This window comes from Tupaia chinensis, unplaced genomic scaffold, assembly GCF_000334495.1.
Source record: "Tupaia chinensis unplaced genomic scaffold, TupChi_1.0 Scaffold000610_1, whole genome shotgun sequence".
Taxonomy (NCBI): Eukaryota; Metazoa; Chordata; class Mammalia; order Scandentia; family Tupaiidae; genus Tupaia; species Tupaia belangeri.
The window spans coordinates 677,700-690,055 of NW_006160129.1; the positions used below are offsets into that span (position 1 = coordinate 677,700).

The following is a 12,356-nucleotide window of genomic DNA, read 5'->3' on the forward strand; positions in this document are numbered from 1 at the left end:
TTCCCTCTGTCTCTCCAGTGCATGCATCCCATGGCAAAAACAAAAACAAAACAAAAAGTAAAATGGTAAATTTTGTGTCATGTGTACTGCACCACAATTAAAAAATAAAAATAAAGGGACCAGCAGTTAGCGTAATGGCTATGTCGCTGGACTCCCATGTAGTCAACCACGGTTCACGTCCCGGACCCGGTGGCTTAAACTCACACCAGGCACGTGTGCATGTGTGCCCAAGATCCTGAGAGGAGAATGGAGGAGAAGAGATTGTGACTTGGCCATCCCCCTGGGGGGTGATTTCTCGCTTTCTGTCTCTCTGTCTCTCTCTGTCTTTTTGGCGAGCGCACGCGCCCTATAGCAAAAACCTCTCCAAAATAAATAAGTAAATAAGAAATAAGAATAAAAGCTGTCTCCTCTTTGTTGTAGGCCTCGGTACAGGTGGGAGGGGACAGACTGCAGGGCCACCATCTCACTAGGCTTCATCTCTTCACTGCAGGGTGAGGGAGGCAGATAGGAAGGAAGGGGGGCTGGTTCCATGGCCTGGTGGTCGAGGCAACTGGATCCCAAATGGCCAACCAGCTGTTCAGTCCTGGACCCTGTGGCTTACCCTGGGCCCAAAATCCTAAAAGGAGGGAAATGAAGACAGGCTTGCGTGTGACCATACCCCTTGGGGGGGAGGGGTAACATCTTCTCTCCCACTCTGTCTCTCTCCAGCAAATCCTCATACCCTCTAGCAAAAATAAAAAAATACAGTAAAATAAGAAAAAACAGAAGGGACTTTGTCAGAATGATGGGCTTCTCCTGCAGGACCCCTCCTGCACCTGCTCCTCTCCCTCCATAGGCTCGCAGCTTATTTCTCATCTTTCCCTGGCGATGCAGAGAAGCCGGGACTCCCTCTGCTCCTGCACAGTTGCTGTGGCCACACCCATGCCACCACCCTTTCCCACTCTGCTGGCCTCAGGCCCACTTCCTTCAGAAGACAGTTACCTACTCCTGACACCCAGCTGGCAACCTGCATTACTTACCCGCTCGTTTGCACCTTTGATCTGCTACTCCATATCAAAGAACTTTTGCAGCTATTTCACCTTGTCTTTTCTCTCCCCAGCTAGGATAGGATGTGCATAATGATAAATGAAGCATTCCTCATCAGTTGTCTCAGGCAGATAATGCAACCAGGTTTACAGCCTGGGATCAGGTGTCCCCCAGGCTGTGGCTTCCTGGACCTCCTGGTCTCTGGTTTGTGGGGAGCCGGTCACTGTTGTTCCAACTGTGCTATAAATAGCAGTGGCCACCCAGAGGGGAATCACCCCTTGGCCTTGGGAGTTGACACATCAGCACCACGTAATCCCTTCTGACTCTCTGTGAACTTGGCCCTTGACCTCTGGCCTTCTTTCCACACTGCTAAGGTCAGCCTCCCAGTACTCAGTGAAGGCAGCCTGTTGTGGCCACACAACCAGGCTCTGTGTGTGTGTATATACCACCACCACCAAGTGGGTATAGAAGGAAACCACTGTCCAATCAGGACATAGAAAGAGTCTGAAAATGTGACCAACGTTGACCTTGGGAGGCAGAGAAAGGAGGGTCACACATACGCCTAGGGCCCGGGCATTTGATAGAGGGTGGACGAATATGGAAGATTTGTTGCCGAGTGAAGCAAGCCAGGTTATGAAAGAGAGACATTGTATGTCTCTACTTAACATATACTGACTATCCACACTCTGTGGTAGAGACTGAAAGACTGGAGGACATAAAAGCATTGAAAATTGTTATGGATACTAGAGACAACATGGAAGGAGAGCATGAGGGGGAAGAGTGTAGGAAAGGAAATTTGGGGGAAAAAATAGAGAGGTAAGACATTTGTGGGACACAGATATGGTGTATTTCCTGTTGATGATGATGTATATAGTATTCTCAACTGGGCAGGGCTGAGGTGTATATCATGCTGGGTAAAGTCTCTTTACAATCTAAAGGATGTATAGCAATTGAATGTATAATAATAATAAATTTTTTTTAAATATTGAAAAACAAATAAGAGTGGCCAGCAGGTGGTGTCATGGTTAAGGCTCTGGACTCCCACATGACTGACTGAGGTTAGAGTCTCAGAGCTGGTGGCTTGTTTTCTCACTCCCTTCTCCCTCTCTGTCTCCCTCTGGTCAACTTAAAAAATAATAATAATGAATAAAATAAAATAAATAATTATTTTAAAAGAAAGAAAAACACGCCAGACACATGTGCATGCATGCCCAGAATCCCAAAAGGAGAAATAGAGAAGGGATTGTTGCATGACTGTCCCCAGTGGGGAGTGCTTTCTCGCTTTCCTCCTCTCTCTCTCTTTTTTCTCTCTGGCAAGTACACATGCCAGCAATGGTGTAGACTCCCACATGGCCAACTCTATGGTTCAAATCTTGGACCTGGTGGCTTGAAAATCACATCAGCATGTGTACATGCATATCCAAAATCCCAGGATGAGAATGGAGGAGAAGGGATTGTGGCATGACCATCCCCCACACTGCGGGGTGATATCTCATTTTCCCTCTCTCTATTTCTCTCTGGTGAGTGCATGTGGCCTATGGCGAAAACCTAAGTATAGTGAAATCCTTTTATGAGACCTCTTGGTCTTTTATAGGTTATTTCATTTTCCAAAGAGCCAGGAATTGATTTACAAGACCAACAGCAACAACTTGATTCTCACACTTGTAGGTAAGTCTAGATATTTGCTTCTGCCTGGGCTGTGTGACAGAGGGGACCTGCAGAAAGAGGAAATTCAGAGAATGTCCAGCTAACCCAGGGACCTCACGTGGCCATCTGCAGCTCGAGTTTGCACAAGTGTACACAGCCCACCCATTGACCTTGGATTAAGGATGCCAAGGTGTAGATTTCATTGATTTGCAGGTTAAGTCATGGGTTATAGAGCAGACGCTTACAAGCAAATCTAAGCTCTACTGGGTAGGTGGATGTGCAACCTCAGGTCAGGCGCCTAACTTATCTGTGGCTCTGTTTCCTCATTCAGCAAATGAAAGATTGAAAACAGAACTTACAGGACCAGCATATGGCGTAGCTGTTTCATTGTTGGACTCCCACATGGCCGACTACAGTTTGAATCCCAGAGCAGTGGCTTAAAAATCACACCAGGCACGTATGCATGCATGCCCAAGATCCCAGGAGGAAAATGGAGGAGGGAATTGTGACCAAGCCCTCTGAGGGGGTGACTTCTCACTTTTCTTCTCACTGTCTCTCTCTCTCCCTCTCTCTCTCTCTCCCCCTGGCAAATGCACGTGCCATAGGCAAAAACCTCAAAAAAACAAAAAACAAAAACACAAAAAACAAAACTTACCAGGCCCAGCAGATGGCGTGGTAGTTAAAGGCACTGGATTCCCACATGGCCTACCACAGTTTGAGTTCCAGATCTGGTGGTTTGCTTTCTCACTTCCCCTCTTTCTCTCTCCCTCATTCTCTCTCTCTGGTGAGCTCTATAACAAATTTAAAAAATAATAATAAGGGGACCAGCAGTTAGCATAATGGCTATGTCGCTGGACTCCCACATAGTCGACCGCGGTTCGAGTCCCGGACCCGGTGGCTTAAACTCACGCCAGGCGTGTGTGCGTGCGTGCCCAAGATCCCGAGAGGAGAATGGAGGAGAAGGGATTGCGGTGTGGCCATCTCCCCTGGGGGGTGATTTCTTGCTTTCTATCTCTCTGTCTCTCTCTGTCTGTCTGGCGAGCACATGTGCCCTATAGCAAAAACCTCTACAAAAATGATAATAATAATAAATAAAATAAAATAAATAATTCTAAAAAAAAAAACAAAACCCAGAACTTACTGTGAGGATTAGATGAGCTGTACACGTCATGGGATCAGCACTGTACGGCGCATGAGATTAACACACAGTGCATGTTGGTTCTATTGGTTCAAATGATTAAAGCACGTGTTATCGACACAACCTGCAATTCAGACTGTGGGTTTGGTTTCTTCCTACTTGGAAGTTTGTTCCCACACACAAATCCTGTGAGGTTAGCCATTTAAACTCTCAGCAGAAACTCCATTATATTAATCAGAATGGAAAGCTCAAGTCAGATCAACTAACAAGTCAGAAGAAACAGACAGTTCCAAAGAGACTCCTGTACTTCCTTGAACTCAAAGCTATGCTTGCTACATTTTGCAAACATTCAGATTTGAAAGAATGAATGAATGCAAAGACCTTGGGTCTGAAATAGCAGAGAACACCAGGTTAGTTGGCACTGCCCTGTCTGTGGGTGGCGGGGTTGGGGTCCGGGATTATGGAGAAGGAGGCTCAGGAAATTATTACGATTTTGTGGTAGGAGTGACAGATTTGTCTTCAAATTAGGAACATGCATTTAAAACTACTCTTTTGAGAGTAACAATAGAGCAGCTGAATCTTTAAAAAACAAGGTCAGCTGGTGGCGTGGTGATTAAGGCAGCTGGATCTCACATGGCCAACTAGTTCGGACCTGGCGGCTTGACAATCACGCCAAAGCATGTGCGTGTGTGCGTGTGTGCCCGAAATCCCAAAAGGAGAATGGAGAAGAGACTGCAATGTGGCCATCCTCTCTGGGGGGTGATTTCTCCCTTTCCTTGTCTCCCTCTGTCTGTCTCTGGTGAGCACACACACCCAATAACAGAAACTAAGAAACAAAACAAAACAAAAACAAAAAACACCTTTTCTTCTAAATAAAATTCAAAGAACAAATAGAATGAAATTTTAGCGGTTTCTAGGTTGCACTTGCCCACGACTTTGCATCACTTCATTGTTAAATTCTCTGAGCTCTGCCCAGCTGTCCTATGGATGTGGGTTTTGTTTTTCAAGAGACACTAAGATAAGCACCACAAAATTTGCTTTGTTTAGAACCACTCCTGTTCTCATGGAAACTGATGGCCCCTTGGCACCAAAATATAGAAAAGGCACCCAGGCAGCTTGGGGACGTTACTACGACAACTGAAGCTTAGGGTATGCAGTTTTAAAGGCCTGTGGGAGGGTTTGATTTCACTTTCTTCAAGAAAGCCTGGGTAGGATGAGTCAGGCATTTTAGAAAACGGGGATACCCTGGGGTCCAAGGCTCTGGGCTCATGTGGTCACAGTTCTAGCTAGAAGAGGGGGTGACTCTAAGAATGTTGGCTACAGAGGTCTGTGCAACCCTTCGGTGGCACGTCGCCGTGTCATCGGGGCTGTATAAATGATCTCTGTGTCAGGAGTGGGCAGATGTTGGAGATGAGCTCTAGGTGTCTGGCCTTTGTGGAATTTGTTGACACACGATGACCAGGAAAAACAGCCTTGTTTTAGAAAAGAAGTCCATTCTTTTGTTTATTTTTTAAAGAATGATTTACTTCATTTTATTATTATTCAATTTGACCAGAGAGAGACAAAGAGAGGTGAGGAAGGGGAGAGTGAGAAGGCAGGCTGCTGGGTCCTGGACTTGAACCATTGTCAGCCACGTGGGAGTCCAGTGCCCCAACCAGCACACCACTGGCTGGCCCCTGTTTGTCTTCAGTTGTCAGAGGCATGTACACTTACCACAGAGACAGCTGTGGGGGAGGAAAGCACCGTCGATGGGGCATGACGTGCTGCAGTCCCTTCTCCGTTTCTCCCTCCTGTTCGGAATGTGGGTGCACATGCAAACACATCTGTCTTTTTTCTGTTTTAGATTGTTGCCATACAGTGCATGTGCTTGCTGGAGAGAGACAGAGGGAAGCAGCGAGAGAGAGAAAGTGAGCAATTACCTCCCAAAGGGGAATCGCCATGCTGCAATCCCTTCTTCTCTATTCTCCTCTTGGGATTTTGGGCACACAAGCACACGCACCGGGCCACTTGAACCACAGAGTCAGTCATGTGGAATCCCACAGGCTTAACCACCATGCCACCTGCCAACCCCCATCTGTCACGTATTTCAAGCTGCCAGGGGTGGAATCTGAACCTCAATTGGCCATGTAGGAGTCATATGCCCTAAACATTAGGCTCTGGCCCCCCCAGAAGAGTGCATACTTCGGTAAATCAGTAGTCCATTCTCCAGTTTGGATGTACAGGTGCTGCTAGGAACTTGAAAAGATGGGATTTCTACTTTCTCCTGAGAGATTGAGTTTATTCCTCATCTAGGGCTTCACAGAACTGAAAATACTGTTTTTATTTTGTTTGCTGAACACTCCTAACTTCAGTATTAGGGCTATAGCAGGTGTGTGGACCAGCCAAGGGCTGCCACCCTTCTGTGTGTGGCACCAGAAAGAACTTCTCAAACCCCTGGGAGAACTCTGTGTGCTGGGCCTCTTAGCCCACTTCCAGCCAAGCTGGAGGTCCATGGGGTGGGTTTCTGCATGCCTGGACTGACTCGGTATTGACCAGGGTCTCCCTACTGTGACCTGAATGTCTCTTTAAGACAGTCACTTCTTGGGACCAGCAGTCAGCATAAGGGCTGCGTCGTTGAACTCCCATGTAGTGGTTCGAGTCCCGGACCCAGTGGCTTAAACTCATGCCGGGGATTGCGGCGTGGCCATCCCCCTGGGAGGGGTGATTTCTCGCTTTCTGTCTCTCTGGTGAGCACACATGCCCTATAGCAAAAACCTCTCAAAAAAAAAAAGACAGTCACTTCTTTAGGCTTTGTTGTGTATCTGCAGTCCAGTGAGGGCGGCTCAGGCACAGGTCATATGAAGGAGTAGGGTGGACCAGGACCTTCCTAACCAGCTCCAACAGATTCTTAGGGCAAAGAGGTCCACAGCTCAGAGTGAGAAACCTAAGCAAAGACACTTCCGTAAACAGATTCACTGAATTCTCCCTGCAACCCTCTCAGGCTCAGAGGAGAGAAGTAATTTGTCCAAGGTCAGACAGCAGGAGCTGATGAAGTGAAATGCAAGCCTGGGAGAGGGTAACAGAGTAAATTTTTCCCCATGGACTAAATCAGAATGGAATTGTTGGGGCCAGCAGGTGGCATGATGGTTAAAGTGCTGGACTCTCATGTGGCCAACCACAGTTCAAGTCCTGGACCTGGTGACTTGAAAATCATGCCTGGCATGTGTGTGTGTATGTGTGTGTGTGCGCGTGCCCCAAACCTAGGAGTAGAATGGATGAAAGGGGATTGTGGAGTGGCCATCCCCCCTCACTGTCTCTCTCTTCTCCAGCAAGCACATGTGCCCTATGACAAAAACTTTAAAAAAAAAAAAAAAAGAAAAGAAAAAAAAGAATGGGGCTGTTCAGGGGACCTGGGAGCGTCCAGGTCACTCACTTCTCCTCACAGGACAGGGCTTCTGGGGACACTCCAGTCCTACAGAGATCTTCGGAAGCTCTAGCGCTCTGTCAGATGTGTTATGCATTTTATTTTCTGTATTTTCTGGTGCTTTGACATGTTTTGCAGGCCGGGGAGAGACTGACTCTAGATCAAGGTCAGCTAATTCCCAGAGGTGGCAAACTGGCCTGTGAACATCCCCTTCATTGCCAACAGCCAGCCCCGAGGCCTCACCTCCTGTAGGCCGCCTTACGTGTACTGGGTTCCTGCAGTTCGGACGCTACCCCTCTGCTCTAATTCCCCTGGGGTGGGTACCAGAGAACTAGGAGCTACCCCTACAGCCAGAGCTCACCGTGGTTATTCAGCTACCCAATCCAAAGCCTGCTCATTGGGCCTTCCCTGCCTTGCCCCTTCCTTCCCACAAAAAGTATGATACTCACCGATACTCACCTCTGCTTTCTAGTAACCTGGTGTGACATGGTAGCCCCTTCCTTCTGGGGGCTGTAAATAACAAACTACTCTTTCTTTCTTTCTTTTTTTTTTTAATGATTTTTAGATTTAATTTTATTTGTGGGATCAGCAGTTAGCATAATGGTTATGTCACTGAACTCCCATGTAGTCAACCGTGGTTCAAGTCCTGGACCCAGTGGCTTAAAACTCATGTCGGGCACGTGTGCGTGTGTGCCCAAGATCCCAAGAGAAGAATGGAGGAGAAGGGATTGCAGCATGGCCATCCCCTCTGCGAGGTGATTTCTTGCTTTCTGTCTCTTTGTCTCTCTCTGTGTCTTTCTGGTGAGCACACGCACCCTATAGAAAAAAAATTATTTTATTTGTTGTTATTATTCCATTTGAGCAGAGAGAGTCAGAGACAGAGAGGGAGAGAGAGAGGGAGATGGAGAGGGAGAAGGCAAGCCACTAGGTCTAGGACTCAAACTGGTCACTTAGGTGGGAGTTCAACACCTTAACCACCATGCCACCTGCCAGCCCCCAACAAAGTATTCTTTCAAAGGCAAGTGTTTCCTGGCCTTTTGGTCTCACCATACCTGAGTGAAAATAAATACTGGGTTCATTTTTTAAAGGTTTTTCCGTAGGGCGCATGTGCTTGCCAGAGAGAGACAGTGAGAGGGGAAGTGAGAAATCACCCTTTCGGAGTGGATGGCCACACTACAATCCCTTCCCCTTCATTCTTCTCTTGGGATTTTGGGCATGCGCACACATACCTGGTGTGATTTTCAAGCTGCCGGGTCCAGGACTTGATCACACTTTGGCCATGGGGAGTCCAACTCCTTAATTACCATACCACCTGCTGGCCTCCCAGTTTAATTGCAAAACACAGGGGGAAAGTGGACTAGTCCTATAGCCTAATGGTTAAGGAGGCTGGGTTCCACATGGCTTATCACATGATTTGAGTCCCAGATCCAGCAGCTTGAAGACACCCCAGGGGGGTCAGGAGGTGGCATGGTGGTTAAGATACTGGACTCCCACATGGCAAAGCTGGTTTGCATCCCTGGGGTGGTAGCTTGCTTTCTCATGTTCTCTCTTTAGTGAGCACACATGTACACATGCAAATTAAAAGATAATAATGATAACAATAAATAATTTTTTAAATAAAAGAAAGAAAAATACTCCAGGTCACATGTGCATGTGTGCTCAAGATCCAAAAAAGGAGAGATAGAGAAGGGATTGCAGCTCAACCACACCCCCACAAGGGGTGCTTTCCTAAAGAGAGCAGAGGAGGGGCGGGCTCAGGCCCCTGCTGGCTGCTGCTGAAGCTCACCCCTCCTGTCACAGGAAGGCGGCCCCTGTGCTCCTCCCCCTTAGCCTTCTGCGTCCACATTCCTCTTGCTTTAAGGCTCCTCTTTTCTTCCTAGTTCCTGCCTCTTCCACCCTTTTCCCTAAGGCCCAATGGCCAGGTCTGGGTTCATGGCGAAGCCAGGCCTAGGACCAGATCAAAGAGGTAACCTATTTCATGTCTTCCATTTCCTCTGCCTCGCACATCGGTGCCTGCTCCAACGCGCCGATGCTCTCGGGAGTACGTATTCAGCTCCAGAACTTTTTCCAGCCACAGGGTGTGAAAACGCCTTCACGTGCAGTTGAATCTCCCACGCTGTCGATTTGGCAGGCTCAGCCGGGAGACTGGGCTGGGGACAAGGCCCTGGAGTGTGGCAGGGGCTGCCCTGCTCCTCTCTAACCCACTGTCTCCCCAGCTCTCCAGGCCCTTGTGAGAGGAGCAGCCTGTCAGCCCAGGGACACTCAGGCACCAGTCCCTGTCCTTCCTCTCACCTATACAATTAATTTATGCAACTTGAGTCATCAGCTCAGTTTTCACAGATTTATGGTCTTGCTCTTCTGAGCAAGAATAGTCTGGAATGTTAATAAGAATAACAATATGATGGCATGGGACAGGGACAACACTGACCAAATGGACAGAGCATGTGACATGGACTCTTTTTTCAACCACAGAGAAGGCATGCAAAAGGGTTTGGCTGCAGCAGGAGAGGCAGCTTTAGGGAGGAAGAGAACGCCCAGAAAGAGAGCCTGACTGAGCGCCTGCAGAGCCAGGCTGAGATCACAGGGCACTGCTCACTCCGAAAGGTCTGAGAAGGGTGTGGCCACTGTGCACCAGGGCACCTACACGCTGGAGGCCTGACATACAGGGACAGGGAATGGGGGAGTCGTTGCCAGTGGCAGTGAAGAGCACCTGAACGTGGAATGGGGAGTGGGAAGAAGTAGACCCCACAGACATTGTAGAGGAGAGGTGGTCCGGTGTTTTTGCAGACTTTTTAGAATCCCTAGTTTTTTGTATGTTTGTTTGTTTCGTTTTGTTTTAAAGATGTTTGTTATAGGACATGTGCATTTGCTGGAGTGACAGAGAGAGACAGAAAGTGAGAATCACCTTCTAGGGAGGATGCCACACTGCAATCCCTTCTTTTCCATTCAGCTCTTGGGATTTTGAGCACACACATGTATCCTGTGTGAGTTTCATGCCGCCAGGTTCAGGACTCAAACCATGGTCTGCCATGTGGGAATCCAGTGCCTTTAACCACTATGCTACCTACTGACCCACAGTCCCTAGTATTAAGGGCATTATTTATGCAGCTGAAGGTGCTGCAGACCACCTGGTCTCACATGCTCAATAATTCATGGAGGGCTGCAGTTCGGTTTCCTGCTAGGGCTTTGCAGCACCTTCTCTTGTGTTGCCGCCGACAGTCCTGCATGGTGGGTGGTGACTCTTCCAAATGGCTGAAGGTCACAGACTTTGGAACTGTTCCCAATGGTCTCAACTTTGACAATGTAATTTGTGAATGCCCAAAGGCCTCTGCATTATCAGGTTTAGTGATGGTTTGGGATGCAAACAGGAAGATAATGTCAAATATGATTGCTGATTTTAAGCCCAGGTAACTAGGACAAGACAGAGGGACAGAGGGGAAAGAGGAGAGTTACTGAAGTGAAGTAATGAACTCTGTTTGGACAAGTTGACGTTGAGGTGCTAAGGACCATTCAAGAGATAATATTTGCATGAACAATGCTGAGAAAAAGTCTCTGGACACCATAGCTGCTCTGGTCCATCCTGCACATTGATACTGGATTGCTACTCACCCCCATACATCACAGTCTGCATGAACACATGGGGAGTTGGCAGAGCTCCCCTAAATGAAGTTAGAGGTATTTTCTTTTTTTCATTTATTTCTTCCATGAGAGAAAGAGAGCCAGAGATAGACAGGAAGGCATCCCCAACAGGGTCCTGGACCCACAACCCCCTTCTTCCAGTCCTCCAGTTTGTTGGATCTTGGACACTTGCATATTACGGGTTGACTGGGCTGATGGTTTGAACTGTGGTTGTCACCACGTGGTATCTGGCTTCTTCTGAGCAGCACATTACCACCACATCCTAAAGTTAGCACACTTTACCCATTTTTGAATTGGGTCGTTTTTTCATTGTTGAATTTTAGGAGTTCTTTATGTATTCTGGATAGCAATTCCTTATGAGAGAAATTATTTGTAAATATTTTGTCCCTTTCTGTGGGTTGCCTATTTATTCTATTGACAGTGTCTTGTTTGTTTAGATTTTTGCCATAGGGTGCATGCACTCATCAGAGAGAGACAGAGACAGGAAGAGAGGGAAAGTGAGAAATCGTCCTCTTAGAGGGATGGCCATACTGTAATCCCTCCTCCTCCATTCTCCTCTCAGGGCTTTGGGCATGCACGCACATGCACACATGTTTCTCAAGCCATTGGGTCCAGGACTTGAACTGTGGAGTCAGCCATATAGGATCTAGTGCCTTAACCAACATACCACCTGCTGTTTTGACAGTGTCTTTTTTTTTTTTTTTTTTTTTTTAATGGTGAAAAAATGTGTATTTAGAATTAGCCAGCTGGACTTTAGATGATCCCAATTTTGTTGGCAACGCAACGAGCATCGTAATCGGGAGCCAGTCGCACATACGCCTTCTTCTCTCCATCAGGCCTGGTTAGAGTGTTGACCTTGGCCACATCAATATCACAGAGCTTCTTCACAGCCTGTGTGACCTGGTGCTTGTCAGCCTTGACATCCACGATGAACACAAGTGTGTTGTTGTCCTCTATCTTCTTCATGGCAGACTCGGTTGTCAGGGGGAACTTGATGATAGCATAGTGGTCAAGCCTGGGGGAGAAGCAAAGTGAGGTGACCTAAGTCCAGTATTAGAAAGGACAGGTCCTCATTGGAGCCCAAGACCAGGAGAGCTGAGGTGCATCAGACACTGAGAAGCAATCATTTCTGTCAGACTTTGGTCGCTGAATAATGTCATCATTTGCACCCTGAAACGGGAGGGGCAGGAGCTTCCTTCTTCGCTTTCGGCGCCATCTTGGCGAAAAAGCTGACAGTGTCTTTTGATGCACACATTTAAAATTTTTTCATGAAGTTCAGTTTTTCTGTTTTTTTCTTTTGTTTCCTGTGCCTTCAGTGTCATATCCAAAAAATCAATGACAAATCCAATGTCATGAAGCTCTTACCCTATGTTTCCTTGTAAGAGTTGTATGGTTTTACATTTAGGTCTTTGGTCTATATTGAGTTAATATTTGTTTTAGGTAAGAATTCCACTTCATTCTTTTGTATGTGCATATTCAGTTTCTCATCACCATTTGTTGAAA

General features: G+C 47.2%; 1 non-coding gene and 1 pseudogene across 1 annotated transcript; both read right to left on the minus strand.

The window, feature by feature from the left end:
• Positions 1–11,606: 11,606 nt before the first annotated feature.
• LOC102498829 (60S ribosomal protein L23a pseudogene) lies at positions 11,607–12,069 on the minus strand (annotated as a pseudogene).
• On the minus strand, positions 11,953–12,023 carry LOC114009740 (small nucleolar RNA Z17). Its single transcript, XR_003551126.1, has one exon. It is a non-coding gene; the product is annotated as a small nucleolar RNA Z17 (small nucleolar RNA).
• Positions 12,070–12,356: the final 287 nt, after the last annotated feature.